At 41.8% G+C, this 13541-nt stretch overlaps 1 long non-coding RNA gene across 1 annotated transcript in view; it reads left to right on the top strand.

Moving 5' to 3' along the window:
* The first annotated feature begins 10114 nt into the window (after nt 1-10114).
* LOC122552121 overlaps nt 10115-13541 on the top strand; it is a 24972-nt gene continuing 21545 nt past the window's right edge. Inside the window, exon 1 of the long non-coding RNA XR_006312307.1 lies at nt 10115-10188. This is a non-coding gene — a long non-coding RNA (uncharacterized LOC122552121). The remainder of the gene's footprint in view (nt 10189-13541) is intronic.

Here is a 13541-nt window from a genome sequence, read left to right as displayed (position 1 = left end):
CAAAATTAGATTGAAGGGAGGAGACAGAGGTTAGTAGAGGATTGCTTTTCAAACTGGAGGCCTGTTTTAAGGTACGAGGGGAAATATTTTAGAGGGAACTTAGACGCAATGTTTTGATACAGAAGGAGGTGTCCAAATGCAATTATCTCCCAGAGGAAGTGGTGGAGTCTGGCATCTTGATGGGCATCTGAATAAGGAGGTTTAGATGAATATGAGCCAGATACTCTCAAATCAGACTCGATCATAATGGGATATCTGGTCAGCACTTACACATTTGCATGCATTATGACTCTATAAGAGGGATGAGCAGAAATTCTAAATAGGCATTTCAAGTGGGAATTCTCGTCCCCACAAGTTTGAAATGTCTCTTTGTTTATGCTGAGCTAGTTACGTATTGGACAGAGAAGTGGTTCTTGGATAATGGCACACAGACAGGAAAGTGGAGCTGAGACCACAACCTGATCAGCCACAATCTTAGTGCCTGGTGGAGAAGGCTCAAAGTGTCTAATGACCCACTCCTGCTTCTCAGTCCCATGTTTCTGTGTTCCATTCAGCCTATCAAACCTGCTAGACAGGAGTAATTAGAGGCTACTTACTCCTATCACAGAAACAGAGGAGGCCATTCAGCCCATCAAAACTGTCAAATCCAGTTTGGGCTGGTTTGGAAAGTGTAATTGGAAAACCCAGGCTGGGGTATGAAAGAGGGTCTTCATCACTCCTAACTGAGCTTCCCCTTTCTGCAACTTATGCTTCGTTTGTTGGTCAAGTTGTAGATCTAGTTTCACGATAAATACAGCCCCAATTCTTCACCCAGAGATGGTTCAGACAGTCTGCTAATATTCAATAACAGAGGTTCTAGGAACATAGCAGTCTCTACTTTCCAATAGTAGAATGTGAGAAGGCCACAAACAGGGATATGTCATTCATCCACACACCACCCACACCCCTCCCCCCTGCAAGCAGGTCTTCTCCCACAATAAGATCATAAGGTCTAATATCCTCTTTCATGTCCAATTCTTCACAGCCCTCAACTCTGATTGGTCAAAAAGCACTCCCTGCCCCCACACTGTGACCTATTGATATGAGTAAAAGATGTGAACACAAGGGCTCAGGGAAGAGTGACCGGCCCTGACATCAAGGCATCATTTAACTAAGGACGGTCTCAAGGAGCCTGAGCAGGATTGCACTTAATGGGAATGAGTTGTAAACTTCCCTGGTTAGAATGATTTAAAGCATAAAGCAAAATGTTTGTGGTTTGTGTACAAAAATCCATGCAGTCCTGGACATATCTGCAAACGTTCCTCAAGGTAGCATCCTCTGCACAAACATCTTCAGCTGCTTCACAAATGTCTTGCCCACACCAAAAGATTAGAAGTGGGGGTGTTCACTGAAGATCACACAATATTCAGGAAAAATGTCCCCCTTCAGCTCCTGAACTAGTCTGTGCCCATGTGCTGCAAGACCTGGGCAACATTCGGGCTTGTGCTGTTGGACGTATCGGTAACGTCCATGCAACAGTGCTGCTGGACACTGCACATTTCCACAGTTAAAAGGAGGAGATTATTCAGCGCCTCACGCTAGCTTCACAGGAATGTGAGGAAGGCATTCAGCTCAATGAAATTATTGGTGAAGTGTAGACATAGCCCATTTAATGCCTCCAACCAATTACCCAGGAAGAGAAGGAGTCACGTTTTATGGATGACAGCAGAGCTCCTCAAAAATATTTGAAGGCGTTGGCTTAGACCCTATTAATAATTAAGTGTTCTGATACATGTACTTGGCAAAAAGGAAATATCAGACACAGATTCTTAGATGCAGTTCTCCAATCGAGGAGGAAAAACAAATCAAGTGAAAACTTAGAGAGACTTGCAGCCAGGGGCCTTCCACTGAAGCTTCCAACTCTGTGGAGACCCCAATAACTTCTGATGTTACTGAGAAACTAAAACACTTCCTGTAGTGTGGCTGCCAGTACTGCACACAGTATTCTATCTATGGTCTAATCAATGGCATGTTTAACTCATATTATGTCGCCTCGATGTATAAACACTATGCCTACAGACCCGTGTGATTTCTTAACTGGCCATTACACTGTCCAGTCACATTCAGGGATGTGTGGAGAAACACCCGCTGACGTCCCTAGTGTTCTGCTATTCATTGAATTCTCCTCTGTCTGGTTCCTTCTTACAAAGTGCGTCACCTCATATTTATCAGGGATCCATTCCATCTGTCATTGATCTGACCATCTGACCATTCCACATGTATTTTCCTGTAACATAATGCCTTCGTCCTCACTGCCAACCGCCTGGCCAATCTTTGTGTGAAACACAAAATTACTTATTACGCTTAGCCCCCACCCCCCACCATCCCCTTCACGTTCACACTTATATCATTTATGAATACCACAAATAATTTGATATACTCCACAGCTCGCTGTGGTACACCACGAGACACTGGTCTATCTCTATCGCCATTGCATTAACTTGGGACCACATAGCTGTCTTCAGTCCTTTAGCACCTCCCTTGTGTGGTCAGATTCGACTTAAACATTTAGGTCAGGACATTTCGTCTCTTGTCTCCAACAGCATCCTGCGACACAACTCATCTGGACTTTACATCATCCAAAACCATCAATCCCAACTTGCATCTTATATCAAACTGTTCGAGAGCTTCCCAGTCCATCTTCTTGAATTCTGTACCTGCATCTTCCTTATCCCAACTAAAACAGATGTGAAGCTCTCATGTCACAGTCTATCAGTGTTCCCCAGTTTCACATACTGATTACCCCCTTGGTTTCGAAATGGGCCCTAATTTTTTCCCTGATTATTCTGTTCAGCTTGATGTTTTTGTAGAACATCTTGGGTTCCGCGTAACTTTGCCTGCTGCACTTCTCCATGCCCCTGTATTAGTCAGTCTGCTGTGGGTGAATTTTCTAAGTTTCCCTCACATCACCTCTCATTCTTTGAAACAGTACAGAACACAGGTATAATCTCATCCGCACTGCATGCAATCTGTACAGGACGCCTTTACTTCGATATTCCAATTTCCGTTAACTGAAGGCCAACTTCACTTTTACCTTTCCATTTCCAGAAGTCACCCCTGAACCACGTTAGTTCAATTTCATTTAATATTCACTTTCTTAACTCTTAAACATCCACCTGAATATCTAACTATATCAATCCAATAGTTCTCCACTGTCTTCCCCTAAAAGAAACATCTTCAAACCATTTCAAAAAAAGTGTGTTAACAGTGATTATTCGGGGGAGATCCATGATGGCAGCGATCCAATGGGACTGCCCTGCTGAGCTCTGCACCACAACACAGAAAAAGTGATGCATTTACCCTCTCTTTTTTCCCTATTGTGGTAAAATCAGTCGTTTTTGATCCCCAGTATTACTCTCTGCCATTTTAAATGAGTAAGGAAAATGTTTAAGGGAAAATGACCACGAGGATCACAACTAGCAGGGCACTGCAGCAATGGATACGCCCGCGGCTGTGATGGCAGCCTCCGCGAGCAACCCACGGAACTTATTTGTGGAGCAGATTCTGGACTCCGAGTGTAGGAGCCTGCGAGAGAAGATTGATTCAGCAATGGAGGAGACCTGAACCATGCTGGAACTGGTCTCAGCCTAGCTGCAGAAGCATGACCAGGAGATCCAGCGTCTCGGGTGGAAGTGGAAGAGCGGACCGCAGCTTCGGAATCCATGGCAGGATCCTCAGCGGGTCGGGTCCAAGCCCTGGAATGTTAGGTATAGACCTTAGTAGAGCAGGTCGAGGACCTCGAAGATCGGAGCCATCAGAGGAATAACAGTTTGGTTGGGCTGCTGGAATGAGAACAAGAAGGCCAGCTCGTCAGCTTCTTGGAACAAAGGCTCACACAATGTATAAAGCTGCATGTCAGCGCAGACTGGGTGCGGGTCAAGTGGACCCACCGGGTTGCAGTGTACAGGCCATGATCGGACCAGTGTCCCTGCCTGGTCCTAGTGCAACTCGAGCACAATAGAGAAAAATAGGTGCTGGAAGTTTCTCGAGCTCTGTGGAAGGATCCATAGGTTCTAATCTACAAAGGGTCACGAATTATGTTTTTTCTAAGACCTTTCTATGGCTGTGATCCGCAAGAGGCAAGCCTTTGATAAGGCAAAAGGGAGGCTGAGGGACGTTAATATTCTGCACTTGGTAAGATATCTAGCAATATTACGTTTCAGCCATGGAGGGTCTGTGTTTAATTTTGACTCACTAGAAAACGCAAAGGACTTCCTGTACACATTAAAACTGGCTGCTAGATCAGATAATATGGACAAATGTGTTCCCTTTGTTTTTCTGGGGTTTGCCTGGTTTACCTCGTTTGGACAGTTTTTAGTATGTGGAGGTCCCATTTTGCCTTTTACTCTCTTCTCCTTTCTTCCTCCCCTCCCATTATCCTTTATTTTATCTATCATTTGCATTTCGTCTCTCTCTTAGTACGAAATGGGAAAGGGGGTTGGGGGAAGTGGGGTGGTTACATTTTGTTTCACCAGGACTGCGTCGGGCGAAAATATGGATGGGACAGGGTTGAATGCCTACTTTTAATTTTCTTGTTGTAAGACCCATGTAATGTTTTTTTTTAACTTTGATTTGTCTTAGTTGGGAGCGGTTTCAGCTCGGAGGAGCCATGGGGGATGAGTGGGTTATATGAGCGTCCCCTGTGGGCAAGGGGGAAAGTTTCTGCTTACTTCGGTTCTATGTTGGTTCATGGTAGAAGTAGTTGTTAGAAGTTTTGATTTTTTTGGTTGTTTTTGTATTATATTTTCAAGTTTATACGAACTGTTTCCAGCTTTCACACCACACGCTATAAATGGGGTTCTTCTCCCAGTGGGTCATGGGCTGTTTCGGATGGTTATGGCTCACCGCTTGTTTAAATGGGCACCTGGAATGTTAAATGGTGCCATTCACTGATTAAGAGAAAAAAAAATACTTTCAAGCCTTAAAAAGGAAATTGTTGATGTAACCTTGCTGCAAGAAACACATCTGACTGATAAGGAGCATTGAAAGTTACAGCAAGGAAGGTTCGGCCAGGTGTTTTTTCATCCTTTAATACAACAAGTAGAGGAGTAGCTATACTCATTCATTAGACCTTCCACTTCAGTTGTTTGAGCAAATTAAGAATGAATGTGGGTGGTCTCTGATCCTTAAAGCTTTAATACATGGAGAGGAATATGGGATCTTGATTAATATTGCCCCCAGCACACCCCCTCAAATTACAAATAGATCCGCTCTCCTGGTTGATGATCCTTGGGGGAAGTCATGCAATTAAGGGGAGACTTTAACTGACGTATAGACCCGGAGGTGGATAGGATGTCGAGGGGTCTCGCGGGTATTTCCCCGCCTCCCAGGCAGCTGGTGGACCTGAACAGGTAGCTGGGTTGGTGGAAGTGTGAGATGTCTTCGCCCTGAAGATAGGGACTTCACCATTTTTTCTAACCCACATAAACGCTATACTAGGATTGACGTGTTGTTTGCCCCATTGGTCTTTTTGAATTCGGTGCTGACCTGTAGAATTGGGAACATAGCCATTTCTGATCATGTGGCAGTGTACGTAGAGGTCAAGGATGGTGGCGATGGGACAGGCTCACGGCACTGGCACGTGGATCCTTTGCTCCTGAAGGATAGCAAATGCATTCAGTAGTTTTTCGGGGAAATTTAATTTTTTGGGGACATTCACTTGTGTATGGCCAGTAATCCGACGGTGCTCTGGGAGACTGCCACGGCCTATACAAGAGGTTTGATTATTTCTTACAAGGCGACTCAGAAGTGGCAGAAGGGAGAGCAGCATCGTTTGCTTGAGGTTTGGCTGAAGACAGCTGAGATACCATATTTTGACAGACTGTCTGTAACTTAATTGCAGCAGATTACAGCCCTCCGGACTGCTCTGAATGCTGCTCTCGCCCAGACAGCAAAGAGAGAGATTTCCTTTGCGAAAAAGAAAATATTAGAGTATGGTGATAACCAGGTAGAAATTAGGCGATCTTGGCCAGAAAGAAGATTGCTGCTATTATCGCCTGCGATTCCAAAAAGATTAATGCAGCATTCAGGAAGTTATACTCTGGGATGTTCCAGTCAGTAGGCTGGGAGGACTGATTGGAGACGATGGAGTCCTTTTTTAAGACCTTGGATCTGCCAGGTGTTTTTGCAGAGCAGGCGTCTCTTTAGAATGCCCCTCTGATAATCCGAAAGATACACGAAACAGTGAGCCAGTTCAGAGTGGTAAAGCCCCCGGCCCAGATAGATTTTCGGAGTGAGATTTAGAAGGAGTTCATAGACAGGTTGGCTGAGCCAATGTTGGATATGTACAATTATTCGTACAGTCAGGACTGCCTCCCATCCTCTCTCAGAGAAGGAAATATTTCTCTTATTCTCAAGAGAGGGAACGTCCCACAGGATTGCACTTTGTATATGCCGATATCATTGTTACATATGGACTTTAAAATTTTATCGAAAATGCCGGCTTTGAAGCTGGAAAAGATCTTGCCCGTCATTGTGGAAGAGGACTATTTTTTATTAGGGGCCATAGGTCCGTGATAATATTAGGAGAGTGCTAAATTTGGTTCCAGTGTGCCAGCAAGGTTTGATTCCAGACTCGGGATTCTCCCTGGATGCAGAGAAAGCATTTGACCGGATGGAGTAGATGTGCATCCTTTATGACCTTGAATGGTTTGGTCTTGGAGGGGTCTTTGCCAGGTGTTATATAGTGACCCGGAAGCAGAGGATTTCACTAATGGTAATTAGTGAATTTCACTAATTTTAGTATTGACAGCGGCAGCCAACAAAGTTGCCCCCCTTTCACCGTTACCATTTGCATTACTAATTGAGCCGTTGGCAGAAGCCATCCGGAGGGACGCCAATATCACTGCCATGGAGGTAGGATCAGGAAGGCACAAGATCACCCTTTAAGCAGATGGCGTTCCTCTCTTTCTAACTAAATCAATGGTATCTGTGTCCTGTTTAATATGAATGATTACTTTATTTGGCTCTTTCTCAATTTTATGAAATCAGAGGCCATCCCTGTTGGGGTCTTATTAGAGTACCCGACCTTGGGGTGGAATCTGATTCCCTTCCAGATGGTCGCAAGGAGGTTTAGGTATTTTTATCACCCAAGCCTTCGATCAATTATATAAAGCTTACTTCGTGCAGTTGCTAGAGAAGATAGGACAGAATTTTCCAATATCCTGTTTGGGTTAGCTCTGGTTCAAATGAATGTCCTTCCTTGTTTATGATACCCCATGCCAATGCTGGGCTTGGATCGGCGCAACATCGAGGGCCCAAGGGCCTGTACTGCGCTGTATTCTTCTAAAAAACCTGGACAAATTGCAGCTTCCACAGTGAATGGGACGTGTCGATTTTCCATACTTTTGTGCACTCACCATACACGATGGATCATGTCCTTTTAGAGATTTTACCGTCGGTCGTCGACGAATGAAAACCCCTATCTAGCGAAACCACAGCCAGACAATCTTCAGGGGACCGTATAAAACAAGATGAATCAGAATTGCAGCGAATCGAGGGATGAGCTGGGGTTTTCAACTATTTGACTGTGTTACCACTCATCACCTGTTTTGTGTAGCGTGTACTTGAATTATTTATCACCACTACTACACATCACCCTTACTATGTCACTTAAAATGCTATAATTTTATTATTAAAATGTGTAAAATTTAAAATACTAATTTCAATCAAACCTATTTAAATTGCTAATTAACATTATTATAATATTTAAAATTTAAAATTTAACATTAAAAAGTTATTTAATTTTGTCAATAGTGAATATTAAGAGTATAGAAAAATCCGTAGCAACTCGAGAGTCAAAGATAAAACAAGGTTTGTGATATTCTTAGCGAAAGATTTAAATTTCATGATACCGAGGTCTTTCATTAATTCCGTGTTCTTCTCGAACCACTTCCCTCGAGAACCTATCACAAAACCATAAAAAGATATATTTCCTCCTCTGGTGAGGTCCATTATCTCCTTTTCTAGATGTTTATATTTGCTTTTCTTTTCATCCCAAGCCGACTCAAGAGAGTAAATCTGTAGGATCCTTCTAATAGTAACGTCCACCATGACAATCTGATGTTCCTTCTTAAAAATTAAATCCGGAATCCAAAGTTTTCCAATATCATCTTTGATTCGTTGTTCTATATAAATTATCCACCCATTCTTCTTAACAAACTTGACTAATTCCTCTAATATCCTATTATGTATTTTAATTCTCATACTTTTAACGTATGGACACCATCCAGTAATATGTGCAAACGTCTCCGAAGTATCATTACACCTCCTGCAATTCTTGCCTTCCGTATGACAACGACGCCCGTGTTGGAAATAAATTTGTTCTTAACAAGATCGAATTAATAACTTTGAAAGTCTTCATAAATTGCAATTTCGTCAACCAATTGTTGGACATATTATCGTTTTTATAATAATGGACACCTGCCCTTGACAGGGGAGGGCTATCCACCTCTGTAATTCAATGGATCTCCAATTTGCATAATTTGTACTTCTAAATTCTTCCATCTCATCCTCACTATCTTCCTCGATAATTCCGTCTTCACCCAATTGCCGATTTATATTCGGGTTCCAGATATTTTCCAGCACTCCTAATTTACTAAATTTATACATTTTCACAGCCACACTATCACCCTCGAACCAAAACGAGGCATGCAAAATTTTGTCCTCGGATTAATGCAGCGTTCCATACTTCCTCAAAATCGAGATTGCAATGAAGGTTGACAATCTGTTTAACGCAAGGCCACCATCACAGGACTTAGCATATAACACTCCATCCGTGATGGTTGCGGGAGGTGTAAAATTTCTTTAGCTGCGCTTTTAATTATGTTGTCACGTTTATTAAGATAATTATCTGTGTTTCCCGGGTCTATGAACTGTATATTCCCTTCATTTAGCTTCCAATTTGCTTTATCGTTATATATGAATGTCTTATTCTTATAAGTAAAGTAGAATCCTTACGTTTTATTTATATTAACTTCCATTTCCGTATTGTTACAAAATTTTTCCACAAGTTTTAGATTATAAACCATACATCATAGATTGACTAATTAGAGCTAATCATCTGCGAACGCTAATGTTGAGCAGTGAAAACTATCTCTCTCTAATCCTAAAAATATTCATTTCTTCCTTTCTTCGATGGTACTTATCAAGGGGTCCATTATTATATTAATCCAAAGTTTTCCAATATTATCTTTGATTCGTGGTTTTATATAAATTATCCACCCATTCTTCCTAACAAACTTGACTAATTCCTCTAATATCCTATTATGTCTTTTAATTCTCATACTTTTAACGGATGGACACCATCCAGAAACCCTTGCTTGACATCTCTTAAAATTTTAATTTTTCCAGTTTTACAATTAAAGCCTTCCACTTGAATTAAATTACTATCATATAAATTTGTAATAAGTATTAAAGGGAGCTGGAGTCTTTTAAGGGCAGTTATAATTAGTTTATGGCCCACTGTATCGAAGGCTTTTGCTAGATCCACAAAAACCACCGCTAAATCTCTTTTATTCTTTTTAGCGCCATTAATAATATTTTCCAGGATTTTAATGTTTTCCTCACATCCTGCTACACCAGCCATAATACCTTTCTGTCTTTTGTTTAAATTTTATCACTTTACTTAATCTATTCGCTTTAATTTTTGTGAATAACCTAAGCATAATTGGCCTCCAATTATTAATAACTCTCAATCCTTCTTCCTCACTCACTTTCGGAATCAATACCTACTTATCTTCATTTGATCTGAGATTTTGCCTGTTTTTATCTAAATAGTATATAATCTAGGAAGTACCGTATTGTCTTGATTGAATATCTTAATTATTACTTTCAGCATTATCCTCTCTGGTCTTGCAGCGGTTTTCACGTCCATCGCCTTTACGGCTTGATTCACGTCCTCCACCATTACAGGACCGGTCAGAATTCCACCTACTGATCCCTCACCTTGACTTTTATATTTAGCAAAACCTCTCAAGTTATTTTTATCATTAGGGTTAGATAATCTCTCTTTATAATAATCCTCTAACTCTTCCTTACGAAGGGGGCATTCGCACTTGACTGGGGCCCCCATTAGGGTTCTCGCTAGGTATTGCCTCTTAGTTTTGTATAAAACCTGTATTTCTTTAAATTTGCCCTTCTTTCTACTATGTCTTCTTTTCGCTTTATTTTCCTTCCTATTTCTTCTCTTTCCACTATCCCTTTGCTTAAAACCTACTCGTTTAACATAGTTCACTTTCTTAGACTTATCATCTTCACTATTCTTTTCTAATTTATCCATTATCATAACCATGCTATTGTCATAGTCCTTAATAATACCTTTATTCCTACCCATATCTTCTACTATTTTAATTAATTCTGTTAGTGACCTACCATTATAACCTAATTTTTCTGTAGTATTATTATTATCCTGATGATTCCTCTCATCTGTTCCTCTTTCCTCTACTATCATATCTACCTCCTGGTCACTATTCTCCATTTCATTATTATCACTAATGAAATGGAGAATAGTGATCTTGATCTATACCCTTGTCATTATTGGGAGAATTGTTTGACGGGGGTGCCGGGGGGGAGGGGGGGAGGTGGCGGTCATGATGAAATTTGAGCAGCTGAGCCAGGAATTTGAGATATCTGTGAGGAACCTTTTTTGTTACTTTCAGCTTCAGGACTTTATACAGAAAAAGTCTATACTAATGGTTAGTCTCTGAAATTCAGAAATGGAGACGAGAGTGCTTCAGAGTACAGGCACTCTCTCGGTCAGCGGCCTCTTACATTTATTAGGAGGTAGTGTCTCAAAGGACATTGACCCTGTTACACCAGAACAGGAAGAGGCTATTGAACCCTTGGAGCCTGATTTACAGTTAAGGGAGGAGGCCAGTCAGCTCCTCGAGTCGATAACTCTGGGCCCAGAATAGGCCATGCAGCACCAGTACCCTGTTATGCAGCAATAGGATCAGTCTATTCAGCCTCCTCAAGTTTGTAACATAGGAACTGGAAGAGGTCAGACAGGGACTGGAGATTGGTGCACTAGGATACCAGGAGGACATTCAGTCCCATCGAGCCTGTTGCACTGGAATTGGAGAAGGATGCAAACTATAAGATTTCTTATGGGAAAGGAGGAAGAAGTTTACCTCACGTGTCTTGTGTATGGGAACAGAATAAGGCCAATCATTCCCTCAGTACTATATCAGGGATGCAGGAAAGACCGTTCAGTATCTCCAGCCTGTGATGGAGGAATATGAGAAGGTTTTTTCAGCCCCTCAAACTGTTACACAGCAACAGGAAGATTGCATAAGCCCTCACGGCTCTTACGCATCAACAGGAGGAAGTCAGGCAGACCATCGAATTGGTAATGTGGAACACCAGAAAGACATCAGCCCACCAATTTTGTGCACAAGGATGAGAATGAATCCATTCAGCGACTCAGACCTCTTACAGAGCAATCAGAGCAGATCATTTCACGCCATGTGCCAATTATATAGGATTGGAGTGAGCAAGGATTTTATAAAGCGTTAAGAATTTAGAATTATCATCTTCACGATGGAATATATAGTAGTGACAAAACTGTTCAAATTTAAGAATTTTTTTAAAAATCGATTATTCAGGAATTAATGACAAGAAATTTGAAAAGTCAAGCTACAATCCATCAGAATCAACATGATTTCGCTCATGGGGATCCAAGAGATGAAATATTTGGACTTCCAGAAGGCATTGAATAGCTCTGCACAAATGATTAATCTGCAGAATAAGATCGTTTAGGGTTAAAAGTAATTTATCATCTTGGTACAGGCTTAGTGAAGCAACAAAATGCAGTGAGATGGAAAAATATGGGTAATTTTCTGTTGGCAAAATTCAACTTTTAGGAAACCACGTCTTGGTCCCCAGGCCCCAACTATTTACAATCTATAGTCTTAAGTAGTTGAGAGGATAGAACATGCTGTAACCAATTTAACAGATGACAGTAACTCAGGTGAGAAATTGCAATGAAGATGCAAAGAGTTAGAAAATGTATATGGATAGGTTGGGGCAACATTTGACAGAAGAAACTGAACAACAAAAAGTATGAGTGTATCCGTTTGGATCAGCGTAGCAGAAAGGCAAATTATTACCCAAATGGAGAGAGACTTCAGAATGATTAGGTGCAGAGGGATCTAGCTGCCCGCGTCCATACTACAGTATACTCAGATGTAGGTACAGCAGATAATGAGAAAGGCAAGTGCAACTTTGGCATTTATTTCTAAAACAATGGATTATAAAGGGAGGGAGTTGTGAGATTGCAACTGAGTACTGTGTGCAGTCTTGGTGTCCTGATTGTAGGAGGGATGTATTTGCCATGGAGGCAGTTCAGAAGTGGTTTACTCGATTTACTCCAGAGATGAGGAGATTTTCCTCTGAAGAGAGATTGAGCAGTTTAGGCCAACACTGCTCAAGTATAGAAACATGAGAGGAGATGTCGGAGGTCTGGACGATGTTAAAGATGATTGACAATGTAGATGTGAAGTTGATATTTCCACATGTGGGACAATCTCGAACGATTCTGAAACCACAGTTTTAGGATGAGGTGGGGGAGAAATGAAACAGGGGTGAGGAGAACATACTTCTATCACAGTGTTGGGAATCTGTGTAATTCACTGCCCCAGAGTGCAGTAGGTGCTGGGATATTGAGTAAGTGAAGGAATATGGAGAGCGGACAGGAACATGGAACTGAGGCCGCAATGACATCAGCTATGATTGTATTCAATGTCGGAAGAGGCCTGAGGGGCTGGATTGCCGAACTGATGCTCCTCGTTCTTATTCAGCGCTTTGAATGTGTTCCACATAAATGGGGGAGGACCGGTTATCAGACAGGAAGACACTCCGGATAAATCAGCCTTAGTCAGTTTGACAGAACGTCACCAGTGGAGTCACACAGTGACCAGTGCAAAGTCCACAGCTCCTTACGATCTGTATAAATGATCAGGAGGAGTGGAACAAATGTACTGTAAGTATGTATGCCGATTAAACTAAGATAAACAGGAAACTAAATTATCAAGGGAAGGTGGAGAGTCTGTGCTTTGATATGGATAGGTGAAGTCAATGGATAAAACTTTAGTAAATGGGATTAAAGATAATATATAGTCTGTCATTTTCTTTAGGAAGAATGGTAGGTAGTATGTTACTGAAACGGAAAAATACTACAGGACTTAGTAATGCAGTGTGTACTGGAGGGTTCATTCTGACCCGATCAGACACGGGAAGTGTTGCTCCATCTTCCTGATGTTCCCAGGGACCCCATTGCTCTCAACCACCATATATATCCTCCATCTTCAAATGGTGATGTTGACGTCGGCATACTGGGAGATGATGGATCTGTCACCCACTGCTGCCTGGAAAGTTCAAGATCATAGAAGCTGAGTGAAACAGTGACCGTGGCAGCAACGTCCTCCCTCTGGTGGGAGAGAGTGGATACAGCAGATCCCTTTCCCCAAGCACACTCACTTCGTGGTTTCAGATCTTCCTCTCTG

The sequence above is a fragment of the Chiloscyllium plagiosum genome, chromosome 8, assembly GCF_004010195.1.
Source record: "Chiloscyllium plagiosum isolate BGI_BamShark_2017 chromosome 8, ASM401019v2, whole genome shotgun sequence".
Lineage (NCBI taxonomy): Eukaryota > Metazoa > Chordata > Chondrichthyes > Orectolobiformes > Hemiscylliidae > Chiloscyllium > Chiloscyllium plagiosum.
This window is presented reverse-complemented; position numbering and strand designations above follow the sequence as displayed.